Source organism: Chiloscyllium punctatum, chromosome 26 (genome assembly GCF_047496795.1).
Source record: "Chiloscyllium punctatum isolate Juve2018m chromosome 26, sChiPun1.3, whole genome shotgun sequence".
NCBI lineage: Eukaryota > Metazoa > Chordata > Chondrichthyes > Orectolobiformes > Hemiscylliidae > Chiloscyllium > Chiloscyllium punctatum.
Window position 1 is genome coordinate 32622965 of NC_092764.1, and position 15100 is coordinate 32638064.

General features: G+C 40.8%; 1 protein-coding gene and 1 pseudogene across 2 annotated transcripts in view; both read right to left on the minus strand.

Annotated features, from left to right (window-relative positions):
- Nucleotides 1-15100, minus strand: part of ankrd11 (ankyrin repeat domain 11) — a 205559-nt gene that overhangs the window by 189415 nt on the left and 1044 nt on the right. The window lies entirely within an intron of this gene.
- Nucleotides 2908-3458, minus strand: LOC140453237 (RNA-binding protein with multiple splicing 2 pseudogene; annotated as a pseudogene).

Consider the following 15100-nt stretch of genomic DNA (forward strand, 5'->3'; position numbering starts at 1 on the left):
TTCAGTGCCCATTCACAAGCATAACTCAAACTTTTCACCAACAGCTAGCTTCACTGAGTCAGTCCTACCCAGAGTTATCCTGAATGTCCTCCTGAAAAATCTAGCACAAAAAACTTTGTTATTGTTGGGCAGAACTGAAGCTGTCAACGAGCAACTTTGGAACTTAGCGTGCTGTAAATGATGTATTTCACAGTGAATGCTGACTTGCTCATTTTACACACCTAAAAAAAAGGATAGGACGAGAAGATTTCATCACAAGTGAACAAGTAAATTAAAAATCTCTGTCGATGACATTAAGGTGTATGATACCAGCAATCAAGACAAAATGCCAAGATCACTATGCAGAGTGTAACACTGTTTAGATGTATTTCCATGCTGTATGACTCTATGGCAATGGATGCAAAGGCTCTGTACTGTAATGTACATTTAACAGGTAATTTCCTTGGCATCTACAGATGACTGAAGGTGCATGAATATATGCTTCCTTTCTGATCATCTAGGTATCCTGTCTGAATCACTGAAAAACAACTCACTTGGAATTGATTATTGCTTTGAAATCACCATAAACCCTTTATACTACCCTCCACCACCACCCTGTCTTCTACCTTTGAGCCAATTCTGTATCCAAATGGCTAGTTCTTCCTCTACTCCGTGAGATCTAACCTTGCTAATCAATTTTCCATGGGGAACTTTGTTGAACGCCTTATTGAAATCCATATAGATCACATCTACCGCTCTGCCCTCATCGTTACTTCTTCAAAAAACTCAATCAAGTTTGTGAGACATGATTTCCCATGCACAAAATCATGTTGACTATCCCTAATCAGTCCTTGCCTTTCCAAATACATTTACATCCTGTCCCTTAGGATTCCCTCCAACAACTTGCCCACCACTGATGTCAGGCTCACCGGTCTATAGTTCCCTGGCTTGTCCTTACCACCTTTCCTAAATAATGGCACCACATTAGCCAAACTCCAGTCTTCAGACACCTCACCTGTGACTATCGATGATACAAATATCTCAGCAAGAGGCCCAGCAATCATTTCTCTAGCTTCCCACAGAGTTCGAGGGTGATCAAATTTTAAAAATGTGATATTAAACAAAATAATAAACTCAATAACAGAAAACTGAGTGTTCTGGGTCCACATGCAAACATGTTTGCTGCACAGCACTCCCATACCCAAACATAAAGCTTCTTTGCATAGGCTTTTCACAAATTGTCTCCAAGCATACATTCATGCAAAAGCACATCCAGATTATTGGTGCCAGATAAATTTTACCAGGAAAAGTGGATCATTTCAAACCTTGAACCTCCGTTTTGCACAGTTTTGCTTCTGACACAGGCTTGGGTTATACCAGAATGTGGTGCAGTGGTAGAGTCCCTACCTCCGAGCTGAGAACCCAGGTTCAAGTGCCAGTGAGAGAGCCACTGCAATGGAGATTTAACTGCAGATCTGAAACCAGAAGCAAAAGCACAAGACCAATCAAGCCAGAGGGGGAGGTGGACCAGGAAAGGGAAGGATCGAGCACAAGATTGAGTCACTGAACAAGTAACAGCGTGAAATCATGACAGCAGGCACAAAAAAGCGAGAGAAAGATAGACGGAGACAGATCAAACAAAGCTAACTATGAAGTAGATAATCTGAAACCAAGGAAAGTTGAAATCACCGAGATAACTAATTACTTCCAAATAAATGTCACTTCTCTAGCTTAAGGATGCATATACTCAGGAGTTGATCTATGTGAATTGTAGTGATGCTTTTGTAACAAACACTCAAATGTTAAATTTTCATGAGCTATTTATAACAAACGGGTACTAACTACCTGCTTGAGATAGTCCAACTTCATAAATATCCAATAGAAATGCATTCAGTCTGACCTCACTGATCTTCAGAAGTGGGGCGACTGGGGTTAAGGGCTGCTTCCTATGGGATCTACACAACTAATTCTATTTCTCCATCATCAGTCTTGACCTCTTCTGTGGATCAGCCACAATTTAACTAAATTGAACTCACATATATGACACTGTAACAAGACTAAGCAGGCTATTCAGCCCATCGAGTCTACACTGACCCTCTGAACAGTATCCCATCCAGACCCACCCTCTTACCCCATCCTCAAAATCTGCATTTCCCACTGCTTATCCACCCAACTGTGTTAGGTTCCCTTCTTGAGATTCATACGTGCTTGATGAAACTGCTATCCACCAACTTCTGTGAACAGCCAAAATTTATTTAAGTACAAGCTTTTGGCAGATCACTTAACACTTAGTGATGCTTGCAGAGTGTGTCAAGCGAGGCTCCATGAAGAACAGATCCGTCCTCCCTTTGTACAGGGTTTTACATCACAGTCAGTCAGGCACGGAAAACAATCTCCTGCCACTCCTGCATAGTCACATGCCAGCCAAAAACAGCGCACGATCAGGTTAGTCCTTAAAACAGAGCGAGATTAGGTTATTCCTTAAAACAGTGTGATTAGATTGTCACATCCTGCCTGCAAGACAGGAAAATACACCCCAGGACATCCAATTTCTTACATCTCAGCCAAACAGATTAACCCTTTAACATCTCTTTCCCTCCTTTTATCATTCCATGATAACTAAATGGGCTGAAGGCACTACCAGCTTATTCATAAGAATCTGATAGCCAGTATTTAAGCAGGTTATTGACACACAACATAGAATGATTATAACAAGAATTACTAGTCCACGTGGAAAGTGTTCACCGGCAAAGTTCTTAAATCCACAGTCCTCAGTGATCATTCCACCACCTCCAAGTTGAGTGGAAACGAGCCAATTAACCAAAATCTCCTTCAGTAAAGTCCAACCTGCAAGCAAAATCCAGTCCGTCCTTGCACATCACTCTCCAGAGAAATCTGAATTCTTGGATAAGGGCAGTTAAACACTGGTCAAGACTTCCACCTTTGCGGAGATGCTTCAGATGGAGGATACTAGTGCATCTGAGTGTGAAGTGCAGCAGTTGCTGCAGGGTGGGTGAACGCAGTATATGGAATGGCAGGGGTCTGTTCTGTTGTGTACAGTGGATAGGGAGCCCAGGCCTCTTAAGATACAGGGATCAGTGCTGTTCCTGCAAGGTCGCAGGGATCCTGTGCAATAAATTGTGCTCCCAAGGCAGTATGCATATTTGTGGGGTTAGCTGTAGCTAGTTTTTGGCCATCGCGTTCACCTTTGCAAATTCCAACCGGAGACTGAGGATTTTCGGGATCAAATCAAACGCTGCTTAATACATTCTTTGCTGCTTCTACTTCCACTCTGCTATCAGATGTAACAAAGCCAACTGGCTGTTTTGAGGTTAGCTCTATCAGTGAATCTTCATATCCCTTAAAATGGTCCAAAGAGAAGGTAAAGCTTACATTGTCTAAATATCCATAGGAAGGCTACTGACAAAAAGCATACGGACCTCTTCTTCAGTTGATAGCTTCTTGACTTTCGTGCTCATGACCCAGGAGCTGAATCAATCTGTTGTGTCCACCTACTTGGGGCAGGCGGTGATAGTGCTGGGAGAGCAGAAGGGGTTGCCAGAATGGGTGCGATACACGATTGACCCCGGAATGTATCAGAAGTGCTCAGCAAGGTTCCCAGGAATGTGACTTGGCACTGAATGGGCAATTGGTAACTTTCCAGGGGGTTGGGTAAGTGGAGTGGGCCTTGGATCAGGTTGTGGAGGGGCAAGCAGTGGTCCGAAGGCATGCTTTATCCGTGAATGGAAAAAAACTTTAGAGACGATGTTAGCTGCTGAAAGTATCTTTGCATTTCCTTGTTCTTTCCCTCTTTGCCAAGGTGGGTATCAGTATGAAGACAGTCAATAAGCATTAATAACAAATCATCAGGTATACTTGGTCAACTGGACTGATCCAGAGGCCTTTTGACGCAGAGTGCGAACACCAATGAGCCTTCTATATTTGTTTTTCTAGGTCAGGGCGTCCCCTTGTAAATGCTGCACAGTGACCATGTCTAGTATTCCTGTTGTTTTCGAGGCAGGTGATCGATTTAGCGCCTGCCAGTTCATAGAGGACAATAGAATTGTGAGCTGTTGCCGCATCTTTGGCAGCTCAATCAGCTCTGGCATTGCCATTGCTGATGTCTGTATTGTTCATTACACTGGCAGCACATTTGATTATGACCAATTACTTTGGGAGGAGGATGACTTTGAGGAGTTTTTGGACATGTAGTGAGCTCTCAATACGTGTCCTTGAGGAGGTCAGGAATCCACATTGTGACCACAAATGGTCATAGGTGTCATTATTTTGAAACATTATTGGCAGACCAGACATGTCAGGAGGTACCTCCATTTTATTCCCAGTTGATAGTCCAGCTTGGCGTTTCAACTCTGATTCCTTATTTTGTCTCTCCTTTCTCAATTTTTCCTGTTTTTCTCTATCATAATCCCCACAATGACTCTTCAGCACTTCCCAAGACTTAGTTTCCCTCAATGTCACACACTCTAATCTCTCTTTGACATGTGTTATTCTCCCAGCTGGTCTGTTTGTATTTATTCGTTATTTTCTCAGCAGTCTTTCTCCACACAGATATTAAAGTTTTCCATTTAGTCCCTGTATTACGTTCCCAAATTGCCACCTCGGCTTTTAAACATTTATCTATGTCCCAACTTCCACCTATCAACCAAATTTCATTTCCCAATTTTATATTTAAAAATACTGTCAAGACTCTGAACCGTTGTTCAACTTGGGGGTCATCCCAGCATAACCGATGCAAAGGGGTTCCAACACCCGGCTTATCCAACATCTGCCCCATTTTTTTCAGTCTCAACTTCCTAACTTATCTGTAGAAGACTTCAATGCCCTCTGTCTCCACAACCACTTCAGGGTTCTGACCTTCACGTAGGCGATTTCCTCTTAACAACTAGTCTAAAGGCAGGTTGATTGAGACAGACAGTGGTTATCCTTTCTCTTGTGTAATATGTTCTAGGACTTCAAACCCCATTATTAGAGGACTCTAACAGCCCTGGGACAAACCATAGGCAATTTAGCATGACCAATCCCCCTAACCTGCACATCTTTGGACTGAGAGAAGAAACCAATGCACCCTGAGGAAATGTGGAGCTGCGGGGAGAATGTGCAAACTCCACACAGTTGCCAGAGGCTGGAATTGAATCCAGGTCTCTTGACAATTTGAGGCAGCAATGCTAACCAGAGCCAATGTGTCATCTGTTGCTTTGCATCTTCAACACTGTTCTCCGAAGACGTCCTTACTTTAGCCCTCTAGTGGTGCAGTGAATATGTCCCTAACCCTGAACCAGAAGGTCCAGGTTCAAGACTCACCTGCTCCAGAGGTGTCTAATAACATCTCTGAACAAGTTAACTAGAAAAGTAGGTTATATATTAAAAAAAACACATTTCCCAAAGAAAGTATTAAGTAGCTTAAGTGTTCATAGATGATCAAGTGTGTGGGGCCAGAAAACAGCAGAAACAATCTTTATACAACCAATAAAATGATTTGTCCTATACCTCAGAAACTCAGTTGCTCATGTGCAAAGTGGTCAAATTAGAGCATATTATCAATTATAAAGTTTGAAACTTTGATGCCAGTTGCACTACTTAACAAGTAGCATGAAGTGGGCAGTGTCTGACCGATTCTTAGTTTAACTTTTGGAATTTCGTTGACAACTTTTAAACTGCAAGAGAATCAGTTAAAAGCAAAACTGCTTGGCAGTCAATCAGTTTTACACTGTTGCCTGCCTAGCTGTCAATAAATGATTTAGCTTCCTGTTCACAACTGTAACTTTATTATGGCTCGACAGAACATACAAAAGTAGACAGTACAGAAGCAGAGTGGTTGCAACAATAGCACATCAGTTTACATAAAAGTTGGAAATATTGGTGCAAGTGGATATTTGGAACAGAAAGGAAAAGAAATTAGATGTTCCTTTATGCCTTCCACATTTGTAACCATTTCTGCAAACTTGACACTTATCGTCTAGTGTTTAGTGTGAATATTTCGAGGAAAATAAAACATTTTAAAATCTAAACGTAAAAGAATAACATGGATTTCAAATAACAGAAAGCAGGACTACAACATGTGGGAATTTAAGGGATGTGAGACTCCTGAGGCAAGCACTTGAAACTCTCTGGATCAGTAACTGGAGACAGTCCAACACCCAAAAGAAAGGGAAGCAATATATACTCTATGTTTTCCAGTTTTTTTTTAAAATCAAAAGGAGGTGTTTTTTCAAAGGGAATTTGGTGTGATAGCATAGGGAATGATGACCTGCAAAAACTCAACCAAACCAAGGTATACTGTATTTTAGTACTGCGAGGGAAGGATAAAGCTCACTGAAAGAACAGTCAGAAAACAGACCAGGATATCCTGCAAAGGAAACGAGTGAGAAAGCCTAACATAATGGGGATTCAACAATTAAGTGTGATCAAGAATCCCAAAAGGCATATTGCCTGTCACCTATCTGAAATTTTTTTAAAAACCATTTCATGGAATGTGCGTATTGGCACATTTATTGCCCATCCCGAGTGGCCTTTGAGATGGCAATTTTTGTCTTCTTGAATTGCTGCAGTCCACACGTTGTTGTTAGATCCACAATGCCATTAGAAAGGGAATTCCAGGATTTTTGACCAAGTGACAGGGAAGAAATGGGAGATATATTTCCAAGTCAGGATGAGGAGTGACTTAAAGGAGAACTTGTAGGCGATCATGTTCCCACGTATCCTTCTCGATGGAAGCTGTCACAGGGTTGGAAGGAACTATTGAAGGAGCCTCATGCAGTGCATCCTGATAATGATAAACATTACTACTACCTAGCAGTGATGATGGAGAGAGTGAATGTGTTCCAGTGACATAGGCTGCTCTGTCCTGGATAGCATCAAGCTTCTTGAGCGTTCTCTGGACATATATAGCTCCAACAAATGGAGAATATTCCATTGGACTCCTGTTTCATGCCTTGTCAATAGTGTCCAAGTTTTGGAAATCAGTAGCAGAGTTTTATGTAGTCGTTGCAGGTTTCCCAGCCTAACCTATTTTGTCACCTCTGTACTTGTATGGATGGTCCAGTTCAATTTCTGGTCAATGGTAACCCTCAGGACATTAACAGTAGGAATTCTGTGATGGTTTCACCATTGAATATAAAGGGAGAGTTAGATAGATTCTCTTGTTGGGAGATGTTCACAAGTGTTAAAAATACGGGGTAGACCATTTAGGACAGAGATGAGGAGAAACTACTTCACACAGAGAGTGGTGGCTGTGTGGAATGCTCTGCCCCAGAGGGCAGTGGAGGCCCAGTCTCTGGATTCTTTTAAGAAAGAATTGGATAGAGCTCTTAAAGATAGTGGAGTCAAGGGGTATGGAGATAAGGCTGGAACAGGATACTAATTAGGAATGATCAGCCATGATCATATTGAATGGCGGTGCAGGCTCGAAGGGCAGAATGGCCTACTCCTGCATCTATTGTCTATTGTCTATTGTTACTTGCCACTTTTCAGCCCATGTCAGGATAATATCCTGATCTTAAAAACCGAAAGAATTGCAGAAGCTTTGAGTCAGAAACAAAAACAGAAGTTGCTGGAAAAGCTCTGCAGGTCTGGCCACATCTGTGAAGAGAAATCAGAGTTATTATTTCAGATCCAATGACCCTTCCTCAAAACTGTTCGGAGGAAAGATCACCAGACCTAAAGCATTAACTCTGATTTCTCTTCACAGATGTGACCAGACCTGCTGAGCTTTTCCAGCAACTTCTGTTTTTTGTTTCTAATATCCAGGTCTTGCTGCATTTGGGCAAACTGTTACAGCATCTGATGAGGAATGAATGATGCTGCAGTCATTCACAAACATTCCAACTTAAAGAAACACATGGGTGACAGATTGGTGGGATTGTATTTCATGTTTTTTAACTAAGAAAATAATCAGAAGTCGTGCTTTAAGCAACATAGGTCAAAAGAAAACTAAAAGATATAAATGAAATGAGTAAAAAGTATATTTTTTTTTGTCTTGAGAAGCAGTGTGAAAAAAGGGGAGAGGTAGAGTGCGGGGGGAGGCTGAGACAGACAGAGAGAGATACAAAGATTGGAATCCTGAAAAGGGGATCAGCCACCAGGGCTGGATGGATTGTTCCCTAGAATGTTGAAGGTGGTCAGGGAAGAAATAACAAATGCTCTGATGATTATTTTTTAATCTTCACTGAAGATTGATACAAAATCAGGTTGCAGGTTCAGGGGAGATAGAGAGAGGAAAGTAGTAGTTTTAGTGGTAAGGCAAAACCACTTCAAATGTTGAGGTGATAGAAAAACGATTACGCAACCTGGAGAGACTTTATGGGTAGAATCAAGAAATTTTTTTTAAAAAGACCTTAGTGTGAGCGGTGTACAGATGTCTTGATAGCAGCTGTGAATCGGTACCTTGCATAAATACAGAGATTAAACAAGTGGAAAATAAAAGTGGTTTCTGTGGAGGACAAACTTCCATACAGATACAGATGCCCATAAAATGGGAACAAGCAAGCAAGAGGCTAACTTAAGTGCATACGACATGATTAGATCTGACTAGGAGGCATACATTAGAGTAAAACAAGCTAGATTTAGTCAACAGCCTAACAGTGCATCAGCATTTCACTCAAAGTAATTACAATAAGCAAGTTCAACAGTGTTTGAAAACAAAAAAAAACATAAAACAGGATTCTCTACTTTGGTCAGACTAATCTCAAGAAATTAATGATTTACAGTGAATGGAGAAAGACTTAATAGGTAAAATGACAGATGCGCAATAGGACATGCTTGAAGAATGTATAATACAGTATCAGTTTGTACTCCTAAGAGGCAAGAGTTTTACTTGTCAAAAAGTCCCCTAAGAATTTTGCATGTTTTAATACGGTGTCTTCTCATTCTACTGAATTCTGAATAATACATGCCCAACCTACTCAACCATGCCTCAGATGGCCCCTCCACACTTGGTATTAACTTTTGTTGCACTGCCTTCAATGCCAGTATATCTTTCTTTAGATAAGGGGACAAAAACTATTCACAGTATTCCAGCAGTGGTCTGGCCATCCCTTGTACAGCGCAGGTGTGCAAGTGAGTTGTACTTGATCATCATGCAAGACGTCATCAACAGCACTATAAAAGCAGCACTAATACTCATTTTGGCTTCTGCCACAGGCACTCAACTCCTGACCTTACTGCAGCAGTGGTTCAAACATGGCTAGATGATCTGATTTCCAGAGGGGGCAGAGAGTGACAGCCCTGAATATCAAAGCTGAACTTGAACAGGTACAGCAAAGAACCTTAGTAAAACTGGAGTTAATGGGAATCAGAGGAAAATCTCTCCACTGGTTGGAGGTATGGACATCACAAAAGGAAGATGTTTCTGGTTGTTGGAGGTCAATCATCTCAATTCTAAGGTGTAGTGATTGGAACCAGATGGACCTCATTGGCTACTAGGTCCTGAATTGGCCCACATTAACAACTCCAAACAGGAGGCACAGTCTGACCAATATTAACAGGGGATTTAGAATCTTTTCAGTTCAGGGGACTAGCTCTGAGCTGGCTGGCCACAGCCAGTGTACTGTGCACAAGTAAATAAAAGGGTGAATTGGTGAGGGATACCAGCTTCTGTGCAGTTATTTCACAAGGCACCTCTGCAGGAGTTCCCCAGGCAGTTTCCTTGACCCAAACTGCTGCTTCAGAAACCTTCCCTCCATCATAAAAAGATTACAAACGGGAATATTTGCCAATGATCAGTTTCAACACCATTTCAACTCCTCAGATACTGAAGCAGTTCATGTCCAATATCTGGCTTCAACTGACAAGTGGCAAGTAACACACATGTTACACAAATGGCAGGCAATTAGACCAATGAAATGGTCTAAATTTCACTGCTTGACATTCAATGCCATTAATATTGTTCATTAGTGCAGCTCCAACAACATTCAAGGAGTTTGATATGATCAAGGTCAAATCAGCCTACTTAATTGGCCAGCATCTCCACAAACATTCACTCCCTTCGCCATTGATGCACAGCATCAGCAGTGTATACCATCTAAAGATGCATTGCCAAAATTCACCAAAGCAACATTTTCCCAGCCACTTACACCCAAAACCATGACTTTGTCATTATTCCAATGTCACTGGGTCAAAATCCCTAAATACCCTCCCTCAGAACATTGTGGGTGTGCTTACACCAAATGGATTGCAGTGGTTCAAGGGAAGACAGCCCACCACCATCCTCATGAGGGGAACAAATGCTGGCAGCCAACCAGCAAGCTCACAGCCAAGATGGAATTCTTTTAAACATCATTACTGTAGCAGCCTTCCATTTCCTATGTGGAGGGTTTGAACTGTATATGGTCAATTATGTCAAGATAAGAATGTGTCTCAGGAGTCCTGTACAGTGTGGCAGCCTTTGCTACTTTTGCAGCAGAGGAAAGACAGCAAGCCGAGAAGCTGCACAATTCACTGGTCTGTTTCTCTGGACTTGCTCCTGCTTCTGTTGGATTAGCTTTTCAATTTTGCACAGCTATTCCTATACTCTTCCAAGTTTCCAGGGGTCACTGCAATCAGTAGCTGACTACCTGTGGTCAGCATAAATGTTCACCACCTTCATATTTCACTTGCAAGTATCCTTGCAGCAGAGGAATGGGTGGCCAGCTGTGTTCAGAGCTTCTTCCTGCCAAGCCTATGCCGTCTGTGTCTCACTACGAAAGGAGTACATCAAGGACAAAGATTTGGTCAACTTGCAGTTTGGTGTCCTCAGTTAGGCTACTATTCTTCCACACATTCTGATACAGTTTAGATACACCAGCTGCTGCTTTTGCAACGGGCATGTTTGTTTCAGCATCAAGTGACAGGTTGCTGGTAAATGAAGTGCTGAGAAATGTGAAACGAACAACCACACACAGTGTCACATCATCGCTGATAGATGGCAGTAAAGGTAACGTACTGGACAGTGCCATTTATCTTCCTAGTGATGGTCAAAGCAAACCTTTTGAATGAAGAGTGTATATCACTGCTTCTCAAAGTTTTCTTGACTCTGGAATTCTACTACAGTATGAACTTACAGAAATTCTGAATGAGGACTTGACGCACTTTTGTCTTCAATCTCAGCTAAGTCTGAACAGTGTCAGTTGTGGTATGTAAATAGACACCATTGTAGATGGCCCAAAGTTACATGGCAGCAAGGAGAAAATTAAACCAAAAAGCAATGATTCACCTCACTGCAGATCTCAAAAGGTCCAAGGTTGTTCCATCATGGCTGACCTTATCTATCATACTGTCATGTAAATAGGAGAACACGAACAGCTTGGACAGGTAGCTAATTTTCAAGAGCACATTAAATAAACCATCTCTACTCACATGATTGAATGCCTTGATGAGATCAATGAAGGAAATACATCGTGCTCTTTTTTGGCTGAAGGCATTTTGCAACTGCCAAACTTAAAAGATCACTTAAATTATAAGTCTTCCAGTTTTGAACCAATACCAGAATTCAGAATAGACACATTCTATCAGGATCTGCAGTCTGACATGAACAACATAGTGAATACTTTTCCCAGGATTTACAGGGCGATAGTGCAATTGTTGCTGCAATCACTGCAGTCTCAGGTGTTCTTAAATGGGGTCATAAATGTTGCATCACACATGTCATGGGTCAGTGTCCCTTCTGCTAACAGAGATGAACAGCTGATTGCATATGCCACAAGAGTGCTAGTTCAAAGCAGAACCCCAAGTAGCTTCGCCTATAGCACGAGTCAAAGGCATTGCTACGTACCTCACGTTAGGTTTGAAATCTGATTACAGACAGGCTTTCTGAAGCTTCCTTAGTGACAATATTCTTAATTGAGTTCACCTCAAGGTACTGTTCCACCATCTCTTCAACTGTTTATTGCAAATCAATGATCTCCTATATTTTTGTTTCCAATGCAGAGCTTTTCTTTGCTTATGGAATTATTTCTTTTTTGATCCCTTCATTTATGCCCTTAGTCTTTCATGTTGAAGGACATCTGAACATCCTGGTAAGAAATTTTAGTCATTGGCACTTCACTGGTGCTCCATATTACTTTGAGCTACTCTTGCTGTGTACAGTCTTCTCTTTTGGATTTCTCTTAATTAATGAGAGTGAACTGCTCAGCTTTAGTCAGATTCCATGACATTAGCCATAAATTAATCAGCATTTTCCAGTCTTGCTTCCCTTATGTGCAATATAGTATACAAAGATGGTGATACAAAGAATGATCCATTTCATTTCCACATTCTGCTGGGGAATACCAAATAGGCGCTTATTGGATTGACTCAGGAACTGTTGTTTATCTCTGGACAGGTAGTAAGCCTGACTTTAACATCTCAGCTTTGAACGAAAATACTTCAAAAAGGTTGCATCCAAACCCTGGTGCACAGTAAGAAATGGTCTTGCCAAGCTACACTGTGGCATCTGAATGTAGGGAGAATGCTGTTCAGCAAGTCATGTCTCATTATCAAATCCAGCTGGTGCTAATGCCCTGAACGTGCGGCACTGGGATTCTTTGCAACATAATGCATTTAACCAAGAAGTTCCCATCTCCTTGAAAAACAGCCGATTATCAGAAGAGAATTTCCTCCAATAAAAACATTATTCAAGTCAAGGACCAAAACATTAAAAGGTTCACCATTATGCTTACACAATCAAAAGGGAAATATGAGAAAACAGATTAAGGTACTTGTTTCTAATACAATTCACACAAAGGCTTAACACATTTCGGTTTGAATGCCTGATGTTGTGCCTATACCTGTGTGTGTACCCAACATATAAATTTGATTATAAGGAAGGATGCACTGCAGTCAAGTTTCTCTCATTCTAACATTTTTTTTGAATAAACATTTACCTTTGAAAATATCAACTTCAACATTGAAGATGATTGGAAATCAAATGGAATTCAACAGAAGTCACAAACAACGTAAACAACCGAATATCCCCTGGATTCAATCTCTTACAAGGTTTATGGGAAACATTAAATCACATATGCATAAACTATGACATACCATGTTTGGTACACAAATGGAAAATTAAAGATCTGTGCATCTGTAGTCATTTACACCAGACCTTACACGTACAACTCAATGCCCAATTGACAACTGCAAAAGGAAGCAACTTTCTGATAGCACTGCACAACACTGGTCACAATTATAGAATTTAGTCAAGTAAAAACAAAATTATAGTTGTTACTGTGGGTCTACATCAGTCATATGAAAGAGAAAGTTTTACTTACAACTACAAAGCAAACTTCAAGGAACTACTTGGACATGCTGTTAATCAGATCTCTGGCAGCACTGCTAAAACAGCCAACCACCCATTAGTTCACTTATGGAGATCATTAAATGTTGTTTTGCTTAAAAGTACTTAGTACAGATTTATTATGGGATCAATAAGGCTAAATTCCTGTAACGGTTCAAACATCAATGAGAATTTAAATGGGGGGCATGAATAGTCCTCCAAAAAAAAAGTGACTTAAATAAACAAATTGTTGATCACAGCTGTCCCCATTTCAAGTACCAGATGAATTGTGTCCTTTTATTTGATAACATTTCTGGTGGCTAAACCTAATATACAAAGTCTCGTACAAAAATGTGTAAAATTTCATTCTTAAGTCATCAGTAATATTTACCTTTCCAAGGCACGACTTGCACATGGACAAATGAAATAGGCTGCGAGTGGCTTATTGATTGTCTGAAACAGGATTCAATTACCCAGACAAATGATTTTGTGACAGATGCGACCAACTCTCCAACATGCCTACCATTTCAGCCAATCGAGACAGATGGATGAAAGGTGATACTGGTCTGGTAAGGGACAATAATTTCCTTTTATGTTGTTTGAACCGATGTTCTCCTCGGTTTTTGAAGATATTTAGTAATTATTGGTGTACAAAATAACAGATGTTGGTTGCTTCCCAGAGGCAAGGCAAATTAGTTAATATTCATTCATAAGCCTCAACACCGGGATCTGAAAATAATTTGATTTCAGGTAGCATCATAGTCCAGCGTAATCTAGCCCTTGCTTAACAGCTGTAACCCAGGAGCTTTAATGTAAACTGGTGCCTTTACCACTTCCTGAGCTGAGCATTTCAACAGAGATCACAGATGAAATATGAAAAATCTTTAATGCTCAGTATGATTCTGTGTAGTCTGGACAGGAGTTCAAGGAGGCCAACAGGTTATCATCAAGCTCCCTTATACCATAATACATAAAAAGGTATCTGTGCAAAGTAATAAACTCAATTACTCCAACTTCCATGCTGTGATCTGTATTGAGTAGTTCAACTCAGATGGATCAACAGCACAAGCAAAAGGTGCCCTTGGTTAGGCAAAGAAAAACAGAATTCCTACCAATATCTGCAATCCACTGACTTCTGTTGGAAAGTGGACATTTTGGCTGCAAAACAAATATGTGGTTACACCGAGGACAGATTTGGATTGATTGCAATCTTGATAGAATAGCTTGCCAGTCATTGCCTGCCATGACAATAAGAAGGAATAAGTTGGAACTGAAGTTAAGGGTTATACACAAATCTTGCCTTGTATAGTATTTGTGGGTAGAAGCAGCGTTTACAAGTATATCAAGACATAAACAATGGGAAGCCCCCAACTTTGTACTTTTGCCTATAATGAGTTAATACAATTGCAACTAGGCAAACAGTAAGAACATTCCAAAAAGGTGAGCTGAGGGGGACATCAAGACCTGTGTCACATTCCTGACCACTATCCAACGACTTTTGGAATGTCAAGGTGCGTCAGAAAAAAAAGCACGGCTCTAATCTTGATCATTTAGCAATGGGACTATTTACACAAGTTGTCGAGGTTTACCGCGAGGATTAAACACTTAGTAGTCCTTTAAAAGCTTATCTATCATCCGTGGATCCTAATCGTACGTTTCAGGACTTAGGAAAGGAAAGCATTGGGGTGGCGGGAGGAAATAGAAACAGTAAATTGTTTTATATGCACTTAATGGTGTAAGTAACTCATTCGTAAGGCACAGAATCAATATTTCAAATGACACCAAACCATTCGGCCACATCACATGGCGGTTAAATTCTGTGCTGCACTTAGATCTCACAAATAAGTACAAACAAGTGTCAGTTATCATCCACTC